Consider the following 17,566-nt stretch of genomic DNA (forward strand, 5'->3'; position numbering starts at 1 on the left):
CTAATACATTAGTAAGTCATATATATATATATATATATATATATATATATATATATATATATATATTAAAAAATTAAAATCTAATGAGCATTTTATGATGGTTAACTCAACTAAGAGTTTAGTGAAGTTTGCAAACATTTTACCTACTTTGATAAGGAAACAATGATAACAATGTGACCATGATAAAGTAATTGTTTAATGTCAGGTATGCATATCAAGAGCTTAAATACAACAATTAAGGATGTTGTTAAAGTGTTACAGATATATTCACATAAATAAGTTTGGCATTACCTCACAAGTTAGTGTAAGCAGTTAGTATTCTTGATGTATAACATGTATAAACCCAACACGTATAGGTTTCTTTTATTTGAGATTGTTAGTGTAAAGTACATAGGGTTGACTTTCTTTGCAACTTTTGTGTTATTAGCAAAGGGAAGAAAAGAAAACAACTTTGCTTTTGTGAGCAAACTCTATTTTAATGAACAAACAAGTCCTGCATTGGTGCATTGACCCTATTTTGGTGAACAAGTAAGACTCGCGTTGGTGTGTTGGGCCTGTTTTGGTGAACGGAGAAGTCCTACGTTGGTGCATAGGCCCAGTTTGTGTAAACAGGTCATGTGTGTTGGAGTACGGAAGAAGCCATATGACGACTATGATTAGTAATATGTGTATTGGAGTGTTTGTAGTGTTGGTTGAATTGATTTTTTTTATTATTGTATGATAAACCATGTTGTTGTGTTGATTGTGTTTAAGATAGTGGATTGTATGTCGTCTTACGTACTTTTTAGTCATGATATGAGAAAATCCTTGCTTTGGTGAGCAGGTCCTGTTATGGTAAACATGAAAGTTATGTGTTGGTGCATAAGCCTTGTTTTGGTGGAATTGGTGTGTGAGTTCCATTTTGGTGAACGAAAAAGCCCTACATTGGGTCTGGTTTTGGTGAACTGTTTGTGTCTACTGGAGTACAAAAGATGACATATAGCGATAGTGATTGGTGGTAGTGACATGATTTATCTGGATAAGAGTTTGGATTAACAATGTATTTTGTTTTTTGAAATGGTTGATGTTATGAGTTTATACATTAGTAGATAATTGTATTATTATATGATTGTTTTGATGTTGATGTTGTTAGCTTGTCGTACTAGTTTTCACCTACGATGATCGTAGTTATATGGGAGTACATGATGTTATAGAGGATATTGTTGAGGAAATTGTTGATGATATTGATGTTGTATAGATCGAGAGACGAATGGAGGATTATTTTTAGGGTTTTCAAACGTTATTTCTTTTAATAAATTATGTTAAAGAGTTTTAATACGATATTGAGATTGTTTATTATTTCCACGAGTTTTAATTAATTTTACGACAACATAATGAGGTTTTTAAATTTTTCATTATATTGTGATGATATCAGACTTGTATTTATCTTAATCAAATAATGACATCCTAAATCGGATTGTTACATATGCAGGTTTCTTTTATGTGCATCATTAGGTTTCCTCCAAATTAAATCTCATTCCTTGAAGCTTTTTATCCTGACTTTAGTATTATATTTGTGCGCCATTATTCGCTTGCACGCCTCTGCCCGAATGGTTACCACCTGTATTCATTTGTCTGCACAATACAACTCTACTCTTAAGTGTTCACAATTGAGGTTCATGTCTTGCCCTTGTCTCTTGAGAAAGGGTACACCCTCTTATACTAGCAGCATTGTATTTATGTCATATGTTTGTTTGAAAGGAGTCTCTCCTAGTCCTGTGTGGTGAACAACGACAGACCCATAAAACTTCAGGTAGTTCATCCAGCAAGCTCTCTTTGCTTTTCCTAAGTGTTGTTTGAGCTCAACCACTTGACCATTTATCTGAGGGTGCTCTACATAACTAGTGACGTGTTTTATGCTCAAGTTTTTGTAGAAATCCCCTAGCTTCTTGTCAATAAATTGTTGATCGTTGTGAGTGATGATCGTGTGCGAGAGACCAAAGTGGATACTATATTTTTTTTCACACAAATGCTTGCACTTTTTAGGTGGTGATAGTTGATAAAGTTTTTGCCTGTATCCACTTCGAAAAATAATCTATAGCCACCAACATGAAATTCTTCTAAGCACGACTGACCTCAAAAGGTCTAACAATGTCCATTTCGTATTGGATAAACGACAAGAGGAGGATATGCTATATAGCTCTGATTGGGGCATCCTAACGTCATTACCATGTTCTTGACACTTACACTTCTCAAAAAAAGTTTTGAAATCGACTTCTAGAGTCAGCCAATAATATCCAACTCACAAGGCTCAACCTTTCAGAGTTCTCCATCCGATGTGAAGGCGACAAACACCATTGTGCAACTTGTCCAAAGCATAATGGGCTTCTTTGTTGGAGAGACATTTTAGCAAGGATGTAGAAAATCCCCTTTTTGTACAAGTCTTCCCTGATGATGACGAATTGTGCAATTCGAAAGCATCCACTGCGATTATTTTCTTGCGTTCTGTAACACCCCTTTAGGATGCTACGAAAAACTTACAAATTTTTCATGCATATTCTAAACGCATTAATATTACATCATAAAATAAAATTAAAACGTTCATTTATTTTATCTGATAAATATTCTACTCTAACATTTATTTAAAATAACAAAAAAAACATTTAAAAATATTCAATAATTAAAATTTATCCAAAATACATCCTGAAATAAAAAAAATGCATTTCCAAAATTATCATGAAGCTCCTCACTGTTGTGCATTTGAACAACCATCTACAACATAGATTACATCAAAGCTTCATCGTTTAAATTTCATTTCCATAAACCCCTCTACATATATTTCAATCACTCAAATCTACATTTTTTCTTCAACACAATATAACCTACTAAATCCAAACTCCTAGATATCATTATGAAATATTAATTGTCAAACTACAATTTTTTAACACAAATAAAATAATCAAAATTGTGATTATTTATACAAAAAAATATTATATTAACCTTAAATCCTTAATTGCATATATAATAGAAAAATAAAGCTCCAACTTCCAAACTTGTTAAATTTTAGAATACACAAATTTCATAATATCTTTTTGAAAATAAAATAATAATTAACACGCACATAAATCTTCATTTGTAATATACATTAAAACATTATTATGTTGCATTGTATGTTAATTATATAATCAAACCGATTCACATGTGTGATGTATCATCTAACCATATAATAAAAAATTTTACTCTAAATTTATGTATAATAAACTAAATGTATAGTAAGATATTTATTGGATAAAATATCTTAGATATTTTAAGCGGTTAAGATATTTATGAGTAACTAACCACATTTTTAGGTAAGGTTATTTTTATTGGCCTATAAATACAATGACAGGGCAAAAGTCCAGGTACGTTCCCTTTACGTTCCACTTATGCCAGAGGAACTCTAGATAATATTCTACAGTGATAATATAATAACTTTCTTGAGAGCTGAAGCTCCATAACTCACATCTGACTTAAGCGTCGGAGTATCTTCGCAGGTACCTCCCCATCCCGTGGCGAAAGCAGACGAGCGGTACGAGCTAAAGGAGCGCGAACGACAACAATGGAGGAGAAGAGAGCGCCCCAGACATTTAGAAGCAACAAAGACACACCGGAAAATATTTACACTGAAACATTTTGGCGCCCACCGTGGGGCCGAGCGTCATCCCATTGATACCGCAAGGAGTCAAGACAAGTGCTCGGTCTCTACATCATTATTTCGGATCAACATCAAGAATCTACAGCAAGGCAAAAACTACAGCAAAAAAGTCATCATCTCTACATGAAGTTTCATCAGCAAGTTCATGATGCTTCTCAGCATTTCAAGTCACCTTGGTACCTCCTCGGTGACCAAAACAGAGCTCATAAGGAGATACCCTGGATGCCCTTATCAGTCGCATCCCCATTGCTTATGGAGAAGACGGTTGTCACCCAGAGACAAACCCTTTCGGCGCCTCCAGGTCCGCCGCATTGTCCGACCCATCTTCCGCGTCTTCCGCAGTACCCACGGCATCCACGTGCCGTTCGGTTCTGCCTCCACGTCATCCAATCCAACTTTTATTCCCCAAAACGTCAAACTCCAGACACCACGGCTTAATCACCAACATGATGGACAACTTAGTGTTGGCGAGTGAATCTCTGAACAGATGTTTACTTCTCTGTTGTGGAGGTTTTTCATCCGATCCAGCCTCACGTCACCCTCCAGCACCGTCCAGTACATTCTTCGTGTCATCCCCCGCGCCCAGGTCTGCGTCTTCGCCAACAATTAACCCAATCGCGCACACCACTGGCAAGGTCGGAGCCACCCAAAAAATTAAATCTAGGGGATCATCCCTTAGTCTAGGTTACGTTCGCCGAAAGAACACCTAGAGCACGCAAACATAGAGTCAGTCTCCCTATCGTGGAACCTGGCAGCTACTCGGCCTCTACCGCTTGGCCACCCGTGGCCTCAAGCGCTCCCGCATTCAGCCACTAAGCCTCACGGCCTTTCGGCCTCATTGACGCTCGGCCATCCGTGGCCTCAAGCGTTCCAGCATTCTGCATAATTGACGTTCGGTCTATAGCGCTCGGTCATGCATGGTCTCACGTGTTCAAACATTCAACCGTTCGGCTCAAAGGTATTCGCCCTTTGGTTTCAACCGCTCGACCATTCATGGCCACAAACGTTCAAGCATTCGGCAATTCGGCCTCAAAGGTATTCGCCCTTTGGTTTCATCCGCTCGACCATTCACGGCCACGAGCGTTCAAGCATTCTGTCGTTCGGCCTCAAAGCTATTCGCCCTTTTGTTTTAACCGCTCGACCATCCATGGCCACGAGCACTCAAGCATTCGGCCATTCGGCCCCACTGATGTTCGGCCATTCGGCCTCACTGACGTTCGACCGCTTGGCCTCAACCGTTCGGCCATTCGGCAGCTTGGCCTCAACAGTTCGGCCATTCGGCAGCTTGGCCTCAACCGTTCGGCCATTCGGTCTCATTGTCGTTCGACATCCGTAACATCAAGCGTTCCTTCATTCGGCCACTCTGCCTCTACCGCTCGGTCATCCCTGACCACAAGCGTCCCAGCACTCGGTCGTTCGGCCTCACATGTTGTCGGTCCTTCGTCCTCAATCGTTCGGCCTTTTGCGGCCTCAAACTCTAGCTTTTCGCCATTCGCGACCATCCATGGCCACGAGCGCTCCAACATTCGGCTATTCGACGCCACTGATGTTCGGCCATTCGGCCTCGCTGACGTTCGACCACTTGGCCTCAACAGTTCGGCCTCAACCGTTCGGCCATTTGGTCTCACTGACGTTCGACCGCTGGGAATCAATCGTTCGGCTTTCCGTGGCCTCAAGTATCCAGCATTCGGTCTCACTGACGTTCGGCCACACAGCCTGTACCGCTCGACCATACATGGCATCACGTGTTCCAGAATTCGGCACCATTGATGTTCAGCCATTCGGCCTCGCTGACGTTCGGCCTCGCTGACGTTCGACAACTCGGCCTCTACCACTAGGCCATCAGTGACAACAAGCGTTCCAGCACTCGACCGTTCGGCCTCGTACGTGTTCGGTCGTTCGTCCTCAATCATTCGGCCTAGGGGCCTCAAGTGTTCAAGTATTTGGCCCTTCGAGGTATTCGCCCTTTGGCTTCAACCGCTCGGCCATCCATGACCACATGCGTTCAAGCACTCGGCCGTTCGGCCTCACATTTTGTCGGTCCTTCGACCTCAATCGTTTGGATTTCCGTGGCCTCAAGCGTCCAGCATTCGGCCTCACTGACATTCGGCCACTCGGCCTCTACCGCTCGGTCATCCGTGCCCTCAAGCGTTCCAGCATTCTGCCTCATTCACGTTCAGTCTCTAGCGCTCGGCCATGGATGGTCTCACGTGTTCAAACATTCAACCGTTCGACCAATCGGTCTCATTGTCGTTCGTTAATTTTCAGCCTCAAGCGTGGCCACTCAGTCTCATGGACGTTCGGCAGCTTGGCCTTAACCGTTCGGCTTTTCGCTCTCACTGACGTTCGGCCGCTAGGCCTCAACCCCTTCGGCCTCAATCGTTCGGCTTTCCGTGGCCTCACTGACAATCGGCCACTCGGCCTCCACCATCTTTGGCATCAGGTGTTAAAACGTTCAACCACTCGTCCTCCCTGACGTTCGGCCACTCGGTCTCCACCGTTCGCCAATCCCTGACCATAAGATTTCCACCACTCGTCCGTTCAGCCTCATATGTTTTTGGTCCTTCGACCTCTATCGCTCGGCCACCCGTTGACTCATGCTTTCCAATATTCGGCAATTCGGCCTCACTGACGTTCGGCCACTCGATCTCACTGACGTTCGGCCACTACATCTCACTGACATTCGGTCACTCGGCCTCTACCGCTTGGTCATCCTTGGCTTCAAGTATTCAAGCATTTGGCCTCACTAACGTTCAATCGCCCGACCATTCATGGCAACGAGCGCTCAGGATTTCGGTCGTTCGACCACAATGATTTTCGGCCATTCGACGTCACTGACGTTCGGCAGCTCGGATTAAATCTCGATCGACTGAGCGATCTTACTATCTAAACCGATCGGCCATATAACAATCTATTTTCTATGCTAATTTTCTAAATCCTGTAAATGCATTAATTTGTTTAGCTACTCTTTTTCTCGTTCTACAGTGCAGATAAGCATATCTTGTATATAAAGGCGAACACCAGAAAGTCGTTCATGCTGAAGCACTAAAAATGGGGGAAACACTCCTAGACCTGGTAGATGTTCGCCTTAGAACACCCAGGTGCATTGAATAAAGGGCTACACTCCCACTGGTAGATGTTCGCCCTAGAACACCAGAACATCAAATTTTTAAGTGTTCGGTCGTTCGGCCTCGAAGGTATTCGCCCTTTGATTTCAACCGCTCGACCATTCATGGCCACGAGTGTTCAAGCATTCGGCCGTTCGGCCCCAAAGGTATTCGCCCTTTGGTTTCATCCGCTCGACCATTCACGGCCACGAGCGTTCAAGCATTCTGTCGTTCGGCCTCAAAGGTATTCGCCCTTTGGTTTTAACCGCTCGACCATCCATGCCCACGAGCGTTCAAGTATTGTGTCGTTCGGCCTCAAAGGTATTCGCCCTTTGGTTTCAACCGCTCGACCATTCATGGGCACAAGCGTTCAAGCATTCGGCCGTTCGGCCTCAAAGGTATTTGCCCTTTGGTTTCATCCGCTCGACCCTTCACGGCCACGAGCGTTCAAGCATTCTGCCGTTCGGCCTCAAAGGTATTCGCCCTTTTGTTTTAACCGCTCGACCATCCATGGCCACGAGCGCTCAATCATTCGGCCAATCGGCCCCACTGATGTTCGGCCATTTGGCCTCAATGACGTTTGTCCTCTTTTGCCTCAATCGTTCGATTATTAGGTCTCACTGACGTTCGGCCGCTTGGCCTCAACCCTTCGGGCCTCAATGTTGGACGCTTCAGCTTCACTGACATTCAGCCACCCGGCCTCTACCGCCCGGCCATCCATGGCCTCAACCTTTCCAGCATTCGGCCTCACTGACGGTCGGCCACACAGCCTCTACCGTTCGGCCATCCATGACCACAAGCATTCCAGCACTCGGCCCTCACCGCTCGGCCATCCTTGGCCTCAGGTGTTAAAACGTTCAACTGCTTGACCTAGGGCAAAGAGAAAACCCATAAAAACCCGCCGTTCAGTCCACAAATGAGCAACGACCGGAAACACGCTCCCTAACACAACGAATACAGCCTCCTCAAACTCATAAGTCCTATAGTTACCCGTACATAAAACAGAACGGTTAACTCGGACTTGGGGGACATTATGTATAGTAAGATATTTATTGGATAAAATATCTTAGATATTTTAAGCGGTTAAGATATTTATGAGTAACTAACCACATTTTTAGGTAAGGTTATTTTTATTGGCCTATAAATACAATGACAGGGCAAAAGTCCAGGTACGTTCCCTTTACGTTCCACTTATGCCAGAGGAACTCTAGATAATATTCTACAATGATAATATAATAACTTTCTTGAGAGCTGAAGCTCCATAACTCACATCTGACTTGAGCGTCGGAGTATCTTCGCAGGTACCTCCCCCTCCCGTGGCGAAAGCAGACGAGCGGTACGAGCTGAAGGAGCGCGAACGACAACAATGGAGGAGAAGAGAGCGCCCCAGACATTTAGAAGCAACAAAGACACACCGGAAAATATTTACACTGAAACACTAAATATATACAAATTTTTTCCAAATTTTATCATTCGTAATTATCTTTATACATTAACTATTTTATAATATTTTTTAATAAAACTACAAACCACAAATAAACTAAAAATTACTGTACAAAATTCATATTATTATTCAAATTGAACAAAACAAAACAACCACTAAAATAATTTCATAATAACATACGAATGCGTATATATTATTTATCTTTAACAAATAAATAGACACTCTCCACGCACATAAAAAAAATTATTTTATGTTTCGTTCCATTTTAACATGCACATAAAAAAAATATCACCCAGAAAATGATTACCATTATCCAATCTAAACACAAATATATAATTTTATCTAAATAAAATTCTAAAAAAATGTCTCATAAGAAAAAAAAAACTAGTTAGCTCTCCTTATCTTGATTTTGTCTCCATCACTCACGATTTTTCTTGTACTTTCCTTCCTCTTTTACTCACGATTTTACCTTTCTCTTGTCCCATTTTAAATTTCTAGTTTTGATTAGCATGTGACGTCTTAGAGTCCACTCTCCACGCGACTCATCAAATTAGGGTTCCAAAGTGCTTTCAAAAAGTTCTCATACAATACCTTGCATAAATCTCCTCACTAAAAATTGAACCCATAACCTTCCTATCATCACAAGCTACTACCATCTAAACTACCACATCTCTTTATCCTACTTACCATTCCATTTTTATAGGATTTAATACTACTATCCACGTTTCTACACATAACTAAGGAAATAAACATAAATCAAAACATTAGGTAATATTTAAACCCTAGAACTCATCCTCCAACACAAGGCTTCTAACCATACAATCTACCACAATATTTTAATATGTTAATAATAATTTAAATACATATTACTATCTATTATCTATTTTATCTCATGTAAATACTTTTCCTAGGTCTTACACCTTCATCTTGGTCATTCATAAGATCTTTAATTTTCTCCTTCCAATTTTCCTCATCGGTTAACTATACGAACATGCATTCAATGGTAGGCTTTATTAACACTTGTTTTATCATTGTGCTCAATTGTCCTTTTACTTTGCCATTGGCTAGCTTAAACAATATGTCGGCCCTAGTGTTCCCCATTCAAGGAATGTGCTCTATGTTGACTACTTCAAAGCCTTTTATCAATTAGGTGGTTCTATGGTTGTGTTGATGAATCTGATCATCCTTAACTTGAAAAGTTTCATTTATTTATCTAACAACAAGTTGAAAATCGGTTTTACAGTCGACCCTAGTTGCTTTTACTTCCTTAGCTAAGGCTAGCCCGACTATCAAGGCCTTATACCCTATTTGATTGTTCGATATACTAAATTTTAACACTACGTAATGCTCGATCGTAATGTCGTTCGACCCTTCTCACACTATTCCTACTCCTTTACCTTTCTTATCAGACAACGCATCAACATATAACTTCCATGGCTTATTTGAAGGGCCACATTGTCCTGGCAATTCTATAGCGAATTCCACCAAGTGTTAACCCTTGACAAATCCATGCGGTTCAAAGCGAAGGTTAAATTTAGCTTTCTCAAGATTTTTGCAATAGGATGATTTGTTCAAACAACTACTTGATAGCTTTGAAAATAAGGCCTTAGTCGTCTTGCTTTTGTTAAAAGTGTTAACACCACCTTTTCAATCTCTTAATATCGAGTATCATCGTCCTACAAGACTTTACTAATGAAATGTACAAGTTTTTGTACGAAACCCTCCTAAATTAGCATTGCGCTTATGACTTCTTTTGTTATTGCCAAGTATAAATGCAGTTCATGACCAATGATTGGTCTAGTCATTATAGTGGGGTTGGCCAATATGTTCTTAACTTCGGTGAAGGCTATTTCACATTGTTCGTCCCATTTTTTTGAGTCTTGTATCTCCACAATCTATAAGATCGGTTTGATCTTCTCTACTAGCCGAGAATAAATCTTGAAAGGGAGGTCAGTTTACCGGCTAACCATTACACTTATTTCAAGTTATGTGAGCTTCCAATGCTCAAGATGGTAGTGCACTGATCTAGGTTGGCCTCTATACCCCTTGTCGTTAACATAAAGCCTAAATATTTGCTTGCTCATATCCTAGAGGTGCACTTGGAAAGGTTTAGCCACATATTGTATCGTCATATCTAGCCAAACACCTCTTTGAGATCTTCCACATGCTTAGTGATTACACTTGATGACCATGTTGTCGACATATACCTCAATGCATTTCCCTATTTGGTTACGAAAAATCTTGTCCATGAGTCATTGATAGGTCGCCCTTGCATTCTTGAGACCGAACAACATAGCTTCGTTGAAGTAATTGATGTGTTCGGTAATGAAGACAATTTTTTCTTATCATGATTTTACATGGGTATCTGATTGTATTCAGAGTATGCGTCCAAAACACCGAGAACTTGATGAACTAATGTGTCATCTACAAACCGAACGATACTGGAAAGTGGGTATGCATCTTTGAGGCATGTTTTGTTTAGATCTGTGAAGTCTATGCACATCCGCTACTGATCGCTCGACTTCTTAACCATGACAACTTTTTCCAACAACGTGGTATACTTTCTCACCTTTGCCTTAGTGGCTTGGCATCTTTCCTCTTCACTTAGCTCATTTTCTGAGCGATCGATCTAGCTTATTTGAATATTGGCAACTTGTGAGATATTACACCCGAATGAATGTCCAACATATCAACCATAGTCCATGCAATTAAGTTCTGATTATCAGTTTTTCCCCAACTCACTCTGTTCTAAATTTAACTCACTTCCCAACTTGGTGTTTTGACCGTCAAGCTTACCTAGTATAAGCTCTTTGATTTCACATTGTGGTTGTAATCAGTCTTTCATATGGGTTTGAGGATCAAGGTTTGGTATGGCCATATGAGACTAACAAACTTTTTAAGGAGGGACGTATGGTGTCATTTTAAGTGCAGTTGTGTAACATTCCCAAACAATCTTTTAATCAACATATATAGTGCAAATTGTGCCCTTGTTTGAAAGGAACTTCATAACTAAGTAAGGTGTAGACATTATAGCTTCAAAGGTAGTTATGCATATCGACTAATTAACACATTATAAAATATGTTGGCCTCGACTAAGAGATATCTGATGTGACCAGATTTGATTCTCGTTCACAAGTCAAGATATCCTCTATTATCTACCTACACTAGTGAAAAAATGATCTTTTATAATGAACCTATTATGACGAATAAAAATTATCCATCATAATAGGGAGATATTATAATGTAGTTTTTTAAATCAGTTATAATATGAAACACGGTGGCAAACTTGTAAATAAGTTTAAGACATATTATAACGTAGTTTTGAAAATTAGTTATAATATGAAACACGATGACAAACTTGTAAATAAGTTTAAGACATATTATAACGTAGTTTTAAAAATCAGTTATAATATGAAAAATGATGACAAACTTTTAAATAAGTTCAAAACCTATTATTGATGTATTATAACAGAGTTTTAGAAATCAGTTATAATATCTCTTCCTCTCTCATTTCCCATATCCCTCTCGCTAGATTTCATTTCACGTTCCCTCTCACTCTCATTCCTCTCTTCCGCTCTTCGTCTCATCCCTCTCACTCGCATTTCTTGGCACTCCTCACTCGCATTTCTCATCACTCCTTCGCGCCTGTGTTCTTCTCGGCTCCGAGAACACTCCTTCCTCCGCAAGACTACTTCTGGTTCCGTTGCCTCTTCCCCGAAATCTCCAAAGTCTGACCAGTAGGTTTTATGATTCATAGTTCACATTCTACTATTTGTTTTTTCCTAATTTGTTATGTTTTTCTTCTATTAATTTCACTAATTTCTCCTAGGTGGGTGGGGATTGTGTTTGGATTGGTGGAGAAATTAGCGGCATTAGCACGAGAGATAGGAGGAGGAGGGAGCCTTCAATGCCGAATCCACAGCGATGATTGGAGAATTTTGAAGGTAGTTATAGTTCACATTCTTCTCTGTAACATTTTTCCCCTCTCTTTATCCTGTTATTTTAGTTTTCATTGATTCTTGAAGAACAAAAATATCGTGTTTTAAGTCTCGTGCACGAGAATCTGCTTCAAATTTAATTCTGGATTTAGGGTTATATTTCTACAAATAAACCAGTGTAATCATAGACTATTTTTAATTAAAAAAACTTTTCTGTCTGAATTATTGATGCTGGAAAGTGTTGGAAAGTGTTATTCACTTTAGTCCTTGTGCATATGAAAGTGGCAGAGAAAAAGTAGCAGAGCAGTGGTGTTTTCAGGGAAATTTTCAGGGAAGAAGGGGTTTTCTTCAGGGTTTGTGTATCTTTCAGCCTGTAATTCACTCTATTATTTTAGATCTACATTCTTTCAAATTCAAATAACAGAATACAAAAAATAAGAACAACTAATAACTCATATAACAGAAGCAGAAAATTCTATAGATGGCTCTCATCTTGAAATAGCATGCTACTAGGAATGTTTTGTCTGAGAATTTTGGTGTTCTGAGTAATGTTCAACATGAGTCTTTAACTCTCGATCTTGATGCTAAATTCTTATGCTTGGTTATACGGTTCCACATCTAAGATGTGATTTTTTTTATGTTTATTTAGAAGCTAATAGTTATAGCTTCCAAATACTGATTTCTGAACCAGTTATGAAACACTTTGATTTCATTGTCGGGCTGGAAAGATACTCTTCAACCACTTATTTAAAAATGATGCCTTTTAACATCCATTTGCAAACACTTACAATCTCAAGAGAAAATAATATGCCTTTTAAAAATGATAACATCTTTTAAGCATATAAGAAAGCTAACACATTGTCCATCAAAAATATATTAGAGGCGTAAGTTTTCCTTTCTATTTTGATTCCTTCCTATATTATTGTTATGATGTAATGGATGTCTAACTTTTGTATAGGTCTTTGGAAGCTCATTCAAGGTTGCGGGGTATTCCATCTATTTCTAGGAAGAAGATGCAAATAATCACACCTAATGTAAGAGAAGTTGACCTTCCTTTGTTTTGTGTTTTGTGATTGTTATTTTTATGAGGAATTGACTGTGTTGTTGGTTTTGTGAAATTTGGTTTAGCAAAATATACAGAGCTACATGGTGCAAAGGCTAGCTAGAGTATAATCTGATATTTTTGTGTCTTTGGTTTGAATAAGTCTTCATTATTTGTATTTAATTTTGCAGTGTCGACGTCAATTGGGCAGCTAAGAGTATGGGTATTATGTAATGAAACACATGCATACCATTATTTGTACAAACATTACTGAATCATGGAATAAGGTATTAAAATACTAACTAAATACTTATCCAGTTATTCATTACAATATTGTTTTACCTCTATTATTTTATTTGTAGATCTTTAATGATTCATCTCCCATGGAAGCTGCAAACATTGAAGACATTAGAAAGAACTGGGCTTCTTTTATTTTAAGTGTTAGTAGAAACTTGGCTACAATTAAATAGTGTATGTACATTAATGTAATATTTGGATTTAATATATAGTTTCATGTATAAATGATGTATTAAATATTAGACTATTTAATATTTGAAATGAATTCTATTTTGTTAGTTTCATTAAATTTGTTTATTTAAAGCTCTATTGATTATAAATTGATTGGATGAGATGATATTATGATTTCATTGGATCTCAAATTTAATAATCAATTTTTTTTAAAAAAAAACATATATTATAATATACTAAGCAATGTACGTTATGGTACGTTGATCACATATTATAACGTACAATAATATATACGTAATAATATATAACATATTATAACGTACAAAAACTTCTACGTTATAATACCTTCCACTCTATTATAACAAACAAATGAAAATTTATCATAATAAACTACACATATTATAACGTTCTTCAGAAACTACGTTATAATATGTTAGAACATATTATAACGTAAATTTCTACTACGTTATAAAATGCACAGACTTACTATATCGCCTAGAACTATGTCCCAGTAACTACGTTATAAAAGATCATTTTTATACGTTATAAAAAGTCATTTTTCCACTAGTGTTGTTTGCTAGAAAAACGTACTTTCTTCTCCTTGTAAGGTACAATGAGGTCTTTGGATATGTCCATCTTTTGGAATGTTTTTCAGTAAAGAATATTGATCAAGCTTCCATGGTCAATTAGTACTTTGAAAATGCCATAATTTGTGATCTTGACCATTATAACCATGGGATCATCTTGATCACGATCAGGGGTCTTCAAGTTTTTGTCAGTGAAGATAATTGAAGTCATGGTTTTGATCCTTTTTTCAACCAAATGCATAACCTTAAGTGTCTAGATTTGCCTTTTATGTGTCACTACTAAAGCTCATCCTCCGGTAAACCCTTCAAAGATGATATTGATCACACCTCTTAGTGAACGCTCTATGCTACGACTCTTGGTCCTTCGCCGGGATGATTCTCTACAACGGTCAGTCCTCAACGTCATCGAGGACTTCGAGCTGGACTATGCATGCGAGGACTCCTCTCCACCCACTCAATTTTAAGAAAATTTTTCATATGTCTTGCTCGAATCAACTCTTTAATCTTGTCATGTAGGGAGGTGCATTCTTTAGTTGTGTGTCCAAGAATGCGATCATATAAGCAATGTTTGTTTCCATCCGCATTTGGAGGGGTTTGTTTCCTCCTAGGTGCGGGCATCAGATCCACACTGAGTGCTTCTTCCAAAATTTTCAGTCAAGGAACGTCCAAAGGTGTGTACTAGTGGAAATGCAACCCTTTAGCCAGTTCTTTGGATCTTAAATAATGTCATTTTTCACGTGGTTTCTCTTAAACCTTTTTTGTCACTTGACGAGGCCTTTGATCACATCTCTTTTCTAAAGTCTCACATTTATTCCACCTACATGAACACGACTTCTCTTTGCCTATGTTCGTCTAAGTTCTTTGTAGGTTGCATGCACAAGTTATCCACTGATGGTCCTGGCCACAAGGCCGTAATCATATAGTGCATAGCCACTTCTAGACCGAGATTCCTATTTTCCTCGCAACCTTACCAAACTGCTTTATAAATGCTAAGAGAGACTCGTCCTTTTGTTGTTGTCCTTTTATTGTCGTCCTTTTGTTGCCTAACATTTGCCAAGGTAACTAAAGTTAAGTGATGTGGTCGGCTAGTGGAAAACTATGCTCTAAAACTTCGAGCAGTTGGTACAAAAATTGTTTATGGAGTTCAGTGGTAAAAAAGGCCAAGGCTTATCCTTTCAGTGAGATGGAAAAGACTTTATACTAGACAATATCACTTATGGTATAAAGTGTCATTTGGTTCATGAATATTTTAAGATGCTCATCATGGTCAGTAGAGCCATTGTAGTTATCAAAGATGAGCATCCTCTAGTTGTGTGGGAAAGGAACCTCCATCATTCCTGCCATGAATGGAAGCATCCACCTGTAGTCATTGTGAAGTACCTAAAAAATACTAGAGGAAGGGAGGTGTTGAATAGTGTTAATGGAAAAGTTCTTTTTGCAACCCTTCTGATATAACACGTTAGTCGAGTTTTGGATTTGTCAAACAAGTGCCTAAACGGTCAACTTAGTAAATGATAGTAAAAGATAGTTTCTCTTAACGTGCTATTCAAAGTGTACACTACAGTGTTTGTAAGAACTTCCTTTGTTAAATAATAAATGTTTGGTGAAGAATGTTCTTTCATGTAGAGATAAAGGTGCAGCAGCAGGTTTTAAAAGAGAAACGTTTAGTCAAGAGAAAAGTAACAAATGCACAAATGATTTTATTTTAGTTTACTCGAACTGAGTTACGTCTAATCTCTTCCGCAGATGGTTCCACTATAATTTTCAATACAATGCAGTCGAAACACTCGCAGATGTTTCTCTCTTTTCTCTTTCTCTCTTTCTTACAATCAGTAAACAATATTACAATGAAGCTTGAGAATGTTGCTTTTCTTCTTTTCTCTTCTTCTCTTTTTCTACTCAGATATTCCTTTTTTTTCTTGAGCTCTTTCTGTGCTTTTCTTTTGAATGCTTCTCAAAGGATGCATATTATCGTTGATTCTTCATTTGAATGATCTTCTATTTAAAGGCATTTGGATAAGTGTCCATTAGACTAAGCTCTGGGCTTTGATTATTGTGTCTTTTCTTTCTTCATGTACAATAATTGTTGGTTAAAATCAACTTGTCAGAGCATACATGTTTTTTTAGTACTTTGCTTGAAGTAGGTTGTACTTTCTTTTAGACATCGCTTCAAGTGAAGAATATTCTGTGAATATCTCTTTTATCTCTAACGTTCACTTATGATATTTTAATTTGAAGCTTGTGGATGCTTATAAAGAAGCTCATCTGCAAAGAACAAAGTACATTGTGCATGCATTAGATTTGTCTTTTCCCATATCACGTTTTGTGCTTTTAATCATTGATCATTTAATGCTTGCTCAGAACAACAAAGTACTTTTTTAATTCCTACCGTTGAGGTAACAATTAAGTTTTTCTTCTAAAGATACCTAGCGTTGAGTAAAGTCTTCATCGTTTGGATAAAGTAATAGTTTAGCTCATGGTATCATTTAGACTTATGTAAACGCTTTTTATTATTTTTCCTTTTTAGAGCAATTACGTTTAACATTGTTTGTGTTTTCTTTAGTGTTTTAAGTTTTAGTCTTTTAGAGTGTTTTTATCAACGACATTGTCTCGTTTTCCCAAGAGTTAAACTGAATACTCATTGAGTATGATAAACTTTACGTGTTTAACATCAACTTTCTTAGAACTTTTGACTTAACAGTCATTTAGTATTTCGTCTAGGTGTTTTGACTTAGTTGTGTTTTCTGTTTTCTAAAATCCTAAGTGTTTTCCTAAGGTTTTTCTATGTTGGGGATTTTGGTTCTAAAGTCTTATGTTTCTTCCTATGGTTTTTCAAGATTATTATACCATTTAATGTTATTTGGTTAAACTTCAAAACATGAAAGCATTTAGGTGTATATCGACGATTTTGTCTTAACACATTGTTGCGACTGGCGAGTGATCCTCACTAGCTCCCGAGTTGCCTTCCTAGGTCGTTCGATCGAGCTCCTCACGTGCTTCGTAGGTACTGGTAGAGTTGGTGTGGAAGGGATAGGATTCTTAGCACTCTACCCTTGGTGCATTGCCTTATTTTCAACACGAAGGCGTCTCAATTTTTTCTAATACTTATGTTGCATCTAATCCATTTATTTCTGCAAGTTCCTCATCATGTCCATAGGATTTGGCTGATTGTTAGACACTTCTACAATGATGTTGCTCGTCATGTTCCATGTGGTCACCATAGGATTACTATAACTGCTCACTCGTCCCACAATGGATGTCAATATGTTTCAGTATATGGGGTCGAGTATTCTTTCCAACGAACGAT

The sequence above is a fragment of the Vigna umbellata genome, chromosome 6 (assembly GCF_029865625.1).
Source record: "Vigna umbellata cultivar VRB3 chromosome 6, Vumbellata_1.0, whole genome shotgun sequence".
NCBI classification, from domain to species: Eukaryota; Viridiplantae; Streptophyta; class Magnoliopsida; order Fabales; family Fabaceae; genus Vigna; species Vigna umbellata.